Source organism: Chelonoidis abingdonii, chromosome 10 (genome assembly GCF_003597395.2).
Source record: "Chelonoidis abingdonii isolate Lonesome George chromosome 10, CheloAbing_2.0, whole genome shotgun sequence".
Taxonomy (NCBI): Eukaryota; Metazoa; Chordata; order Testudines; family Testudinidae; genus Chelonoidis; species Chelonoidis abingdonii.
Window position 1 is genome coordinate 47,141,949 of NC_133778.1, and position 13,510 is coordinate 47,155,458.

Below are 13,510 nucleotides of genomic sequence, written 5' to 3' on the forward strand. Positions count from 1 at the left end.
TAATTAACTTACAGCTTGTCAGTTATTGTAAAAACTGCATGTGAAAGACACTGAACAGATTATGGATCTCTGAATTAGCATCCAAAGCTTTTTTTTTAAACGAACTCATTATACTTAAAGAAATACTGTAAAGTAAATATCAAATGCATTTAGTTTGTATACATGGGGCAATATAGTCATTTCATGCATTTAAAATGTTGCATATAGAATACCTTAGAATGAGACTATTCCAGCAACAAAACTTAACAGCTCTTTCCATTAGAGTATTTCAATAACTGAACTTCCTCTCTTTTCTGATCTCTATGACAATGAGATAAATCTTTGATGTAGTTTTATATGGCCTCAACAGACCATTACACCATGCCACAGTTGAAGACTTGAGCTACTATTCATTTCACTGATCAAATCATTTTCTTGTTCAGAAATAACAAACATTCATATTTTTAGATATAATATATACACACACAATTTCAACATAAGTGTACTGTCCCAATTATAACAGTCAGGAATCTTTCATGGCTTGCCTTACCTTACAGTTCCTATTTGCAAGCACTAAAACCCAGTTGTGGGTTGGCATTCAATAACTAAGAAAAGTTCAGTTTTCAACAACTTAAGTCTTAAATTTTAACATGAAACATGGTTTTCATTTTAGAGTTTTAAAAAATAAATTATGAGTCTTCACTGCTTTATCTCACTTCCCTGGAAGTGAAAGAGATAACAGCGCAAGGCCAAAAACGGATTCCTTAATACCACAAGACTATTGAGCAACCCCATCTTGCACAATTTTGGCTCAGTAGTACAAAGCCTGTTCAAGTTTACCATCAGACCCCCACATTATAAAAACAAAATGAAAACAGCAAGTGACCATGTTCCATAGCAAATGAGTTTGTTCCCACCACATGCAATATTTAATCACAAAACACCATCAGCGATCACAAACAAAACAAATTCCAGAACTTTCTTTATGCAGCCACAAGTACAAACAAAAAGGGATCTGAGCAAAGGTAAATTTGAGAACTGGGAAAAATGGTGAAGGGTCTTAAAGACTGGAGAAATAATTTTAGTCTGTATATTGAAACCAAAACAAATTTGATCTTGAAGTTCTAGGAATGATGTTAGAGACAACACTATTCATCTTTCAAAAAATGTTAACATTTTTATTAACTAGCTATCTGTGGAGATCTATAAATTTGATTTATTCTCTAAAACCCAGAGTTTTATTTTGAATTATTTTTCTTCCAGCTTAAGGGACACAGTCAGATTCAACTGTCTTTCCCTGTGTTACTAGCACCCTGCAAGAGGATTAAAATAAAACTCGAGCATAATAGTTTTTACTATTTATGCCATTTACTTTTTGTACTTCAAACAACTTGGATAAAAAGTCTGGTCAGCATCACTTTTTTATGTAGTCAGTTCCACTTTCTAGTTCTAGTGCACCAGCAGAGTGGTGCTGTGTTTGGATTCCCTTTTGGTGTTTTTAAAATATTCTTTTTAAAGACAACACATAAAATCCTACATTTGGGACCTACGTTACCAGAAGACGTCCCTTTAAAGGTATCTTGGATAGAGACTATCAAATTAAGACTTCGGAAATAAAAAAAAGCCACAGATTAAATGTCTTCATTTTCAGGTGTGAGCTTAGTGCTCATGAAAAATGTCTGACAGCCATGGAGACCAAAAGTTTCCATCTGCAAAAAGAAAGTCAGCACAGGTGTAAGCTCCTCTGTACTGTACCACCAATGTCTCAACCCTGACCTGGGGAAGCAATCCCAAAGTGGGTGTGGAAAGGATAATTCCCCAAACACGATCATTCACCATTTGGTACTTCTGATGAAACTGCAGTGTGTGCCAATTAACGCCAACTGTGCTGGTTTTTTTGTGAGAAAAACACTACTTGTCCACTGGGACCTAGAATGACCACATCATTTATTTCAGAAAGGCCAGGCAGATATAAAGGATAACAATTTTTATTTACTGCTAATCTGGGCTGGATAGTAACTTCCAATCAAATGGAGAAAAGGCCCACTGAATGAGTTAATACAGCTGTAATCCCCCTGGATAATGCTTTTACAAAGTTAAATAAAGTGAACGTGTTTTGTTGTGAAGTTATTGATCAGAACCCATTATCTTATCAGGTAACAAAGTTTGAGATGAGTATATGAAGTGGAACAAATTTTGGTTTCTCACCTGGCACTCAACTAGAATTTTCCAGGTCTTGTCAACAGAGTCAGATAGTAATCCTTATCCCAACTGCAGCTCCCACTTTTTGGATGTATATAAAGTTTATGATGTCTTCTTCCTACAAAAGAACACAGTTGTAATTTAGAAATAAGAGTATAGAGAAAGGAATAGTTTCATTACCAGAGTTTTCAAGGGACCATGCCATTGGAGAGACGCAGATACAAAAATGAGTTACCCCAGGACTTTTGAACTTGAACTTTTCTGAGTTTTAACTACATAACCTCTATTTCAGATTTTTAATATGCCATCTGGAATCTCTAAGCTAGAGAACTCCATGTACTACATAAAGCCTACACAATTATCATATGGCTAGGAATTTCCCAGTCTCGCTGTAACATGGAAAGGTAAAATTCAAGTTTGCATTTTAATAGCCCCTCTTTGCCCCAGAAAGCTAAACAGGTTTAACCTTGGATGTAACTCCATAAATAGGTGTTATATAACCATCTTAAACAAGAAAAGATTTGTCCCTAATTGTTGGACTTAAACTTGGAAATATTACAGAGGCATCAGCAGTTAATGCTGCAAAAATTCTCAAATTTATAGCGGAATTGAAACCTTTCACTGATTAAATTTAGTCTCCGTGTCTAACAAAGTTGTTCAAGATACATTTGAATTTTTTTGGGGCATTGTCTGAGTTGATACTTTCTACTTAGTATAGCTAAATTATCCTCCATCATATTGTATGTACAGTTGGGGTTATTTTTTCCCATGTGCATTACTTTACGTTTATCCACATTACATTTCATTTGCCATTTTGTTGCCCAATCACTTAGTTTTAGAGATCTTTTTGAAGTTCTTCACAGTCTGCTTTCGGTCTTAACAACCTTGAGCAGTGGTATCATCTACAAACTTTGCCACCTCACTGTTTTCTCCTTTCTCCAGATCATTTATGAAAAAGTTGAATAGGATTTGTCCTAGAACTGACCCTTGGGGAAACCACTAGTTACCCCTCTCCATTCTGAAACTTTACCATTTATTCCTACCCTTTGTTCCCTGTCTTTTAACCAGTTCAAATGCTGAAAGGATCTTCCCTCTTATCCCATGACAACTTAATTTTATGCAAGAGCCTTTGGTGAGGGACCTTGTCAAAGGCTTTCTGGAAATCTAAGTACATATGTCCACTGGATCCCCCTTGTCCACATGTTTCTTGACCCCTCTAAGAGAACTCTAATAGATTAGTAAGACATGATTTCCCTTTACAGAAACCATGTTGAATTTTGCCCAACAATTTATGTTCTTTTATGTGTCTGATAATTTCATTCTTTACTATTGTTTCAATTAATTTGTCTGGTATTGACATTAGACTTGCTGGTCTGTAATTGCCAGGATCACCTCTAGAGCCCTATTTAAATATCGTCTTTAAGTGCTCCTTTTGTATCTCGATCATCCAGGGGCCCCACTGGTTGTTTAGCAGGCTTCCTGCTTCTGATGTACTTGAAATCAATGGACAAAAAACTGTTTTAAGTAAATTAGCCAATGCTAATTCAGCTTTTCATCATTCTCAAGCACTCTTTCGCAGTGTGACTTTGAGAAGTGTTGCTTCTGCTCATTTACTGGAAATGGCATATCCTCAATTTTGTCCTGCCCATTCAAAATTGTATGATCAATATCAGCAGAGTTTAGGATCGCTGGTACCCCTGGGTTGCCTGGGTCGCCTGCCCCTAAATGTGACCCTGCCTACACATCATGGCCCCAGAGGCAGCAGTGGCTGCTGCGCTGCCTCCTTTCTTCCTTTTTAAAAAAAAAGGACATCCAGGCTTGTCAAATGGTACCTAGACACACAAGCTAAAACCCAGGCTGCCGGGTGAAAACTGGACATGTGGCAACCTTAGTCTTCAGGTGCCTAAAGTCCTTTGAAAATCTGGCCCCATGTTCAAGTATTTCAAAATGGTAGATCTCATTCTCTCTTATGTGGTTTTTATTCATAAACTAGAAAAGGAAAACAAGCTTTCCTGCTTATTCAAGTACCAATCCATTTCTGAATTTTGAACTAACTACTAGGCCAAGTGAAGAAAAATATTCTCTCTGCACGTGCTAGCTAGACTGACACCAAAAGTAATTAAACCAAAAGCGTTTCTGCATACAGAAACTTACATTTGGAAAAAGGTAAATACCAGAATTTGTTTTACTGAAAAAAGAGTGAAAATAATACACTTAATGCAGTACATGACACTGACTTTTCCAAGCCTGATTTAAAGAATGCTTCCCCCATCATACTGTATATAATTAAAGCAGCACTCTATAACTTATTAAAATTTGTTGAGGGGTCATTTATGCAGCATGTTTTTATTAATCTACGTTATTTTAATAGATTATAACATAGGTTGTCAGTTTCAAATTTAATTTTAAACAGATTTTTTTAAAGAATATATTCAACTTAAAACAAAATCCAATTTAAATAAAAATATACGCTTTTTAAAATAAATAGATTTTTACACACTCTGGGCAGGTCTGTCAGAACATGACGTACTTCTGATTTGGCACTGTGTTCCAGTTCTGCTCTTCAGAATTCCCCAGTCAGTCCCTGATGCTGGGGAGGCAGGCAAGGCAGAGTACATAGTATATGGCCTAATCCTCCTTCCACGTGCTGTTCCCGACCTATCCCCAGCACCACACTAAATTAAAAAAACCTTAACTTTTCCCATACAAAAAAGTATGAGGTCAAAGAAAAGTTGCACACTACACAGATTAGAAAAAATGTCAATGATTTGTTTTCCATTTGAGAGTGATTGTGAGGAACTAGATGAGCACACTGAATCATTCCAGGTTAGAAATGAGAATGCACTTGTGCGTTTGGGCAGTCTATTTACCTGGGAAGGTCTAGGAATAGGTTAGTGTGGTCATGACTGCTGACTTAGCAAGCAATTTCTTTGATTTTTAGTAACTGCATTAGTTCAGTGTGTGCTTGACTGAACTCCTGCAGTTCAAATATTGTTTATGTAACCTCCATTATTGCAGTTTTTTCACTGTGGAACCTGAGAGGGGAGGAATGGGACACAAAATGTACATTTTTAAAAATCTGCACTGCAGGAATTCATGAAAATTGATTATTATTGAATTGAAACTGGAAAATCTGTACAGAATCTTCAGTACAGTCATCTAGCAGTACCTCAACGGATAAATGTAACTGGTACAAGATACAGCCACCAAGAGCTCTGGATTTCAATCAGCATAACCAAGCCAGTTTTTGGTTACGGATCAGTTAATATTTATAAAGTGCTTTGAAGATGAAGCACTGAGTGGTATTACTAAGAACTTTTTTCCACATGGCCTAGGGAGAACAGATATAAGCAATATACCGTATATACTCGATCATAAACTGGTGCGTTTATAAGCCGACCGCCCCCCCTCCCCCCAAGATGGATTAGTAAAAATGGAAAATTTTTATAACCTGTTCATAAGCCGACTCTATAATTCAGGAGTCAGCAAATATTGGCTCCTGGGCCATCAGGATAAGCTGCTGGCGGGCCAAGATGGTTTGTTTACCTCAAGCGTCCGCAGGCACGGAGGTAAACCTAAGTAAACAAAACATCCCGGTACACCAGCTGCTTACACTGACGGGCCGAGACAGCAACTGGTGGGGAAATTTTTGGGAGGGAGAAGCTGGGGGTCAGTGGAGTAACCCTGTGATCACCCCCCACATGACCCCATCCCTAGCCCAGGACCCCCACACTCTCCCCATCCCATCCCTTCCCACCTGCTCCGGTAGGCTGGGCAGTGTGGCTGCAGTCTGCTCCAGCAGGCCAGACCAGGTGTCGCAGCCACAGAGTGTTCCAGCAGGCTGGACCGGGCAGCATGGGTACAGCCTGCTCTGGGGGGCGGGGCCAAGCAGCATGGCTGTAGCCTGCCAGCTTCAGCTGCTTCGGAGGCTGTGGGGGTGAGCAGCGTGGCCAGATGCGGAGAAACTCTGGCCCCATCTCTTCCCTTCTGGCTGTGCTGCCTCTCCTTGCTCCCTGTGTTGAGGGGTGGGTGGGGTGTGTCCCACCTCTCCCTCTCTATACCCCATTCATAAGCCAACCCTCTTCTCTGGCACTTCCATTTTTTACTAAAAAAATTCAGCTTATGAACAAGTATATACAGTGACCATCTCTCTAAGAAGATGAGAGTACTGTGTTTGTGCCTAAGACTTAGTGAATTTCAGATCTTTTAATTAACTTGAAAAATGTATGATTTCAGTGTCTTACTATATACTTGCAGCTCAGAATGAGATTTCATGCAATAGTCCTGTTAGTAGGAATAATGGGCACTATATGCTGAAGTAATTTCTTTTTTAAAAAACTGACTCATCACTGGATCCTGGGATGAGCGGTTGGGTTCATTATGAAGACATAACTTTTTGAGATAGAGTGTCAAAATTAGAATTAGAGTTATTTTTATATACAGAAAAGAGAAAATCTTAGCTACAAGATTTCAACTTTGTCAAGTCAGTAATTAGCAGGTTTGAAAAGTCAGTTTGCAGAGTGCTTTGGGATTCCTAGAACATATAGGAAAAAGGCACATACTCGAAAAACATAATAGCAATTAGGAGTAAATACAGGGACTGGATAAGTGGTCCCCAAACTTTTCCTCTCATGCTCCCCCCCCGCCCCTTACCAGTAATAGAATGCATCTCACACACATCCCAGGCTGGGAGAGGAGGTGAGGCCAGGCTGTGGCTGGGACCCATAGCTGAGAAGGGAGGCTGTCAGCTGAGCTGCAGCCAGGAGTGAAACCAGGGCTGCAACTGCAGCCAGGAGCTGGGCAGAGTGAAGCTGGAAGCAAATCAGAGCTGGGAGGCACTCCTTCCCTGCCCTCTGGTGGGGGGTGACCCAGGCTGTGCTATACCACACCCCACCCCAAATGTTTTTTCCATGCCTCCCCAGAGGGATGCAACCTGTAGTTTGGGGATCACTGAACTAGACAATGCAAAAGTATGAAAAGACTGAGGCAAGAAGGAACACTCACTTCATATTTTGCATTAAACACAATGAAAGGGAGTCTAGACAACTAACTTTATTCTGAATATTCTTCCACCTGTTTCTATTTAATACCTGATTTCCATTAAATTAGGATTTTTTAAAATCTTTCCAAAAGACTTGTGCTAAACTTTGTAATACAGTCCAGAAATTTTTTTTCTGGACAAGGTAACGAGTATTCTACATTATTACTGCCTAAGAAGTCACACACTGGAGAGATCCACTATTCCTCCAGGAGAAAGCTGGAATCATTAGGTAGTTTCCCATTGCTTAGCACACCCAGCATAGAAATAAAGGAAGAAACTCAGAGCAGAACACAAATTCCATGTGTGGCAGCAAGCATCTAACTATATTACCATGCTGAAACTTAAACTCTTATTTATTTGCAACTTATAAGTAAGAATACGATTTTGTCAAGGAGGTCATGGATTCCATGACTTTAATAGATCTCCAGGACTTCCACTTTAGTTTCATCCCCCCAACCCCACCCCGTGGCAGCAGAGCTCCAGCTTGGGCAGTCAGCCCCACCCCCACAGCTTCAAAAATAATAATACAAAGGAAGCACTGCACACTTTGTATTCTGTGCTGTAAATGAAATAAACTTAATAATGAAGAAAAACATTCAAAAATATTTATAATACATTTAAATTGGTATTCTATTAAACACAGTGTGATTAAAACTGCAACTGAGTTTTTTTATCTCACAATTACAATTTTTTTAAATCGTTTGACAGCCCTAGAAGAAATAGTTCTGTGCTAGTAGTTTATATTTCATTATGTAGTTTCTATGAAAGATTAAAAACATAGATTGCTTCCATCGACATGCTTGGGCTGAAATTGTGGAAAAGCAGCATCACTTGCCCCAAAATCTCAGCCGTGCTGAACACAATGCCATCAACAGCCTCAGGAACAACTCTGACATCTTAATCAAAACAGCTGACAAAGGAGGTGCTGTTGTCATCATGAATAAGTTGGAATATGAACAAGAGGCTGCTAGGCAGCTCTCTAACTCTGCCTTCTATAGGCCATTATCCTCTGATCCCACTGAGGATTACCAAAAGAAACTACACCATCTGCTCAGGAAAATCCCTGAAAAAGCACAGGAACAAATCTGTACAGACACATGCCTAGAACCCTCACCAGGGATATTCTATTTGCTACCCAAAATCCATAAACCTGGAAATCCTGGACGCCTCATCATCTCAGGCATTGGCACCCTAACAGCAGGATTGTCTGGCTATGTGGACTCTCTCCTCAGGTCCTATGCTATCAGCACTCCCAGCTATCTTCAAGACACCACTAACTTCCTCAGGAAACTACAATCCATCGGTGATCTTCCAGAAAACACCATTCTGGCCACTATGGATGTAGAAGCCCTCTACACCAATATTCCACACAAAGGTGGAATACAAGCTATCAGAAACAGTATCCCCAATAATGTCATGGCAAACCTGGTGGCTGAACTTTGTGACTTTGTCCTCACCCAGAACTATTTCACATTTGGGAACAATGTATACCTTCAAATCAGCAGCACTGCTATGGGTACCCACATGGCCCCACAGTATGCCAACATTTTTATGGCTGACTTAGAACTACACTTCCTCAGCTCTCGTCCCCCAATACCCCTTCTCTACTTGTGCTACATTGATGACATCTTCATCATCTGGACACATGGAAAAGAAGCCCTTGAGGAATTCCACCATGATTTCAACAATTTCCATCCCACCATCAACCTCAGCCTAGACCAATCCACACAAGCGGTCCATTTCCTGGACGCTACTGTGCTAATAAGCAATGGTCACATAAATACCACTCTATACTGGAAACCTACTGACCACTATACTTACCTCCAGCTTCCATTCAGAACACACCACACAATCCATTGTCTACAGCCAAGCTCTAAGATACAACCAACCCCATTTGCTCCAATCCCTCAGACAAACATCTACAAGATCTCTATCAAGCATTCTTAAAACTACAACACCCACTGGCTGAAGTGAAAAACACAGATTGACAGAGCCAGAAGAGTACCCAGAAGTCACCTACTACAGGACAGGCCCAACAAAGAAAATAACAGAATGCCACTAGCTGTCACCTTCAGCCCCCAACTAAAATCTCTCCAGTGCATCACCAAAGATCCACAACCTATCCTGAAAGATGATCCCTCATTCTCACAGATCTTGGGAGACAGACCAGTCCTCGCTTACGGACAGCCCCCCAACCTGAAGCAAATACTCACCAGCAACCACATGACACACAACAAAAACACTAACCCAGGAACCTATCCTTGCAACAAAGCCCAATGCCAAGTCTGTCCAAATATCTATTCAAGTGACACCATCACAGGACCTAATCACATCAGCCACACCATCAGGGCTTCGTTCACCTGCACATCTACCAATGTGATATATGCAATCATGTGTCAGCAATGCCATGTATATTGGCCAAACCGGACAGTCTCTACACAAAAGAATGGACACAAATCTGACATCAGGAATCATAACATTCAAAAACCTGTAGGAGAACACTTCAATCTTTCTGGTCACTCAGTAACAGACTTAAAGGTGGCAATTTTGCAACAGAAAAGCTTCAGAAACAGACTCCAATGAGAAACAGCTGAACTTGAATTAATATGCAAATTAGATACTATTAACTTAGGCTTGAATAGAGACTGGGAATGGCTGAGTCATTACACAGATTGAATCTATTTCCCCATATTAAGTATCCTCACACCTCGTCAACTGTCTGAAATGGGCCATCTTGATTATCACTACAAAAGTTTTTTTTTCCCCCTCCTGCTGATAATTGCTCATCTTAATTAACTAGCCTCTTAGAGTTGATATGGCTACTTCCACCTTTTCATGTTCTGTTTGTGTATATATATCTCCTTACTACATGTTCCATTCTATGCATCTGGAGAAGTGGGCTGTAGCCCACAAAAGCTTATGCTCAAATAAATTTGTTAGTCTCTAAGGCACCACAAGTACGCCTGTTCTTTTTGCGGATATAGACTAACACAGCTGCTACTCTGAAACCTAAAGTTATCAGACATTACTAGTGTTTTGATATTCTACTGAATAGTGCCTCCTAAGTGATGTCAAAACTTTTACAAATCTGTGTCTAATTTCCAAGCAATTCTTTTAAAGTGATAACATAGTCATAGTAGGTGTCAACATGTTAGAGCAGCAAGGATCTACTGTATCAGTAGATAAAAGATCACAAGTTTTTCATAAACACCTAATAAAGTTATTTATGTGCAAAGATTAACCCAGGAGTTGACAACCTTTCAGAAGTGGTGTGCCGAGTCTTCCATTTCTTCACTCTAATTTAAGGTTTTGTATGCCAGTAATACATTTTAGAAGATCTCCTTCTATAAAAGTCTATTATATATAACTAAACTATTGTTGTATGTAAAGTAAATAAGGTTTTTAAAATGTTTAAGAAGCTTTATTTAAAATTAAATTAAAATGCAGAGCCCCCCGGACAGGTGGCCAGGACCTGGGCAGTGAGAGTGCCACTGAAAATCAGCTCATGTGCCGCCTTCGGCACATGTGCCACAGGTTGCCTACCCCTGGATTAACCCATTTGAGGTCCCGTCCATTCCAAACCATTCAGGAAGATTTCTAGCCATTAAATATGTTTGCAAATCAATTTTTGAACCGTTTTAGAAATCTATCAGGAGATTATCTTCCCACCCCCCCCCCATTACACAGATCACAAATAATGCTGTTGTCAGTAGACTCTTCTGCCCAATCAAAAGCTTTAGAGATTGAAATGCGATTCACAGCTCAGACATACAGCACCTCACACCCCTAGAGAGAGAAGAGATCATTTTCAAAATGCTGACAAAACTAGGGCAAAGTTCCCGATAGCATACCAAATGTAAATACACAGCTTATCAAAAAGAAATAATTTAAATCACAATCTGAAAATGCATGCCTTATCATTGATGTTTCTATTTACTATAAATATATTTGATATAAACAGATTGAACAAAAAAACAGATACATATTTGTCAAAAATACTAGATGTTTTACCAGTAGCCAAATACTACTAAAAATATTTAGCCTACAAAAGCTGGTGAAATCTATTGAATAAAATTAGCCAAATACTATTCTATACTATTACTTTTGCTTATTGTACCTCCTTTCCTAGCTTCACTCCACTTTCTTTTCTATATAGATCGTCTCCTTTCTCTCTATCCCCCACCTGCCTGTTACCTGAAGTGTCTTTTTCCTGTTTTTCCCTTCTCTTCCTTAGCCCATTCCCTACTCTGTGTTCTGCTTCTTTCCCTGTCTTGCTTCTCGAGCATTACATAAATAGCTGCACTGAAAACTGCCAAGACAAGTCAGTTTTCACTCACTGTTATTGCTGCTTGACAAAGCAGTGAGTAAGTGTAAAGTCACTTGGGATAGCTGCAGACTCTGAAAGACAACACATGACCAGTTTATGCTCCACTTGTATTTGGAAGGTTCAATATCAAGGATAAGGGCACTTTCAGTGGTTCGTTTCTTTAAAGACAAGACAGACAAAACCGTAGGGGTATGCTCACCAGGAACATTTGTTAAATACAATACAAGAGTGCTGCTGTGCATCATTGGGCAACTGCATGCTTCACCCCAGAAGAGCTGCGTTTCAGCTGTCAGTAGAGTGACTATTACACAGATATAATATTGTTACAAAACCAGAAAAGGTCACTGCTGCCAGTTGACATGAACTTGCAAACAAGGCTGCCTGTGATTATTTACTGTAGTAGCAGTGTCCCTATTAGCACTGAAAACCATATAGTCTGTGGACGCCAAGAACAGAACATGACAGCAACAGTGTTATAGGAGCATTTGAGTATCTTGCAGCAGTTCTCATTCCTTGCACCAGGGCTAATAAGGCACCATAGCATTAAAAACAACAAATTTACAATAACCATCAATCTGTGTAGATGCGTTACTGATTAGCCACATTACCACCGCAGCCCTTGTTCCTCCTCTCCTGTCCACAACAAAGTCATTAAGTCCGGCTCAATGTAGATTGCAAGTTCTTTCATGCGGTAGCAACGCACTCATTTGTTTCTGCGAGCTACCCAAAGCACGTTTGGGTGGTTAGAAATAATAAAGACCAGCACAGAACATTGCCCATTAGCAACTCCCAAGAAGAGGCACAACATGCTGTCACCAAGGCCCTTGGGACTGGCTAAGGCACTTCGAAGGTAACAGGCCAGGACCTGGGAAAGGGCTACCGCTCTCCACATAAAGAGGAAGGCCACCAAAAGCCGCGACGCTTCCCTAGCGGGCCGCATCCCTAACGCTTGTCCCGCAGCCCCTTCCCAGCTCCCTGGGGCCTCTCACCGGCAGCCCAGTTCTACCGACGCACCCGGCCCCGCTCATCACCGCCTCGCCCAATGCCGCGCGGGCCCTGCCCCTACAGCTCGGGGCCGGGGCCGGGGCCGGGGCCGCGAGAAGACCCAGGAGCCAGACCAAGCCACGAGAGGGCCTAACGGCCTACGCCCCCGAGCGGCCTCTACCCTTACCTGGGGCTGAAACCCTTCCGCCACCGCTCCACATCCGCTGCGGGCCGCGATGAATCAGCCGGATTTCATTCAAACCCAGTCAGCCCAGGCCTCCCGAAAACACTTCCGGGTTCAGAGGGTAACTCCCGGTTCCCGTTCCCATATCAATAGCTTGGTGGGGTCAGACCCATGGCAACGTAGCCCCGCCCCCACCATGCCTCCGAGTCGCGCAGCGCTTCCCTCCCCCACGCGCCCCTGGAAGAAGCTGAGGCGCGGGCGGGGCTAGGCTGCTGGCTCGCAGTGCAAGCAGCGCTCGCGCCCTTCCTGTGGAGGGGCCTCCTCCTCCCTGTGCCGTAAGTTGGCGCGAGGGAGCTCGTCCAGGCAGCGGTAGTTCCCGCTCGATGGGGGCAGGCGGTGGCTGGCACCGTGTAATGATGTTTTGCAGGCTTCCTGCTGTTCTGGGGGCAGCAGTGAAAGTCACTTAAAGGACTTACCCGCATGCAGGGTGGCTGGGCCAGGGTCTTGGGCAAGGCGGGGCACTCTGGGCACCTGGAAGGGGTGGGGCCTTGGGCAGAGGGGGCGGAGCTGGGGCCAGACTTCACCAGCCAGCCCTTCAGTGCTGTCTGAGGCTCTGGCGTCTTTTAGATCAAGCAGCAGGGCAGCTTCTGCTTTTGTCCGTCCGCTGTCCCACCCCCACCTCCGGGCCCTGCCGGTGCCCGTTGGCTGTGTACTGGCAGCCGCTTTCTTACGGGTACACTGTACCGGGCCATAGCGGCTTACTTTCACCTCTGGGGGGAGGCCACTGATCATT

The 13,510-nt window shown here is 41.9% G+C and overlaps 1 protein-coding gene across 1 annotated transcript in view; it reads right to left on the reverse strand.

Annotated features, from left to right (window-relative positions):
• The window catches only part of PSMD14 (proteasome 26S subunit, non-ATPase 14), a 64,560-nt gene extending 51,704 nt beyond the window's left edge, over positions 1 to 12,856 (reverse strand). Inside the window, exons 1-2 of the mRNA XM_032803552.2 lie at positions 12,721 to 12,856; positions 2,188 to 2,299 (exon numbers count right to left, since the gene is read on the reverse strand). The gene's annotated coding sequence lies outside the window, so the exon portion shown is untranslated. The remainder of the gene's footprint in view (positions 1 to 2,187; positions 2,300 to 12,720) is intronic.
• Positions 12,857 to 13,510: the final 654 nt, after the last annotated feature.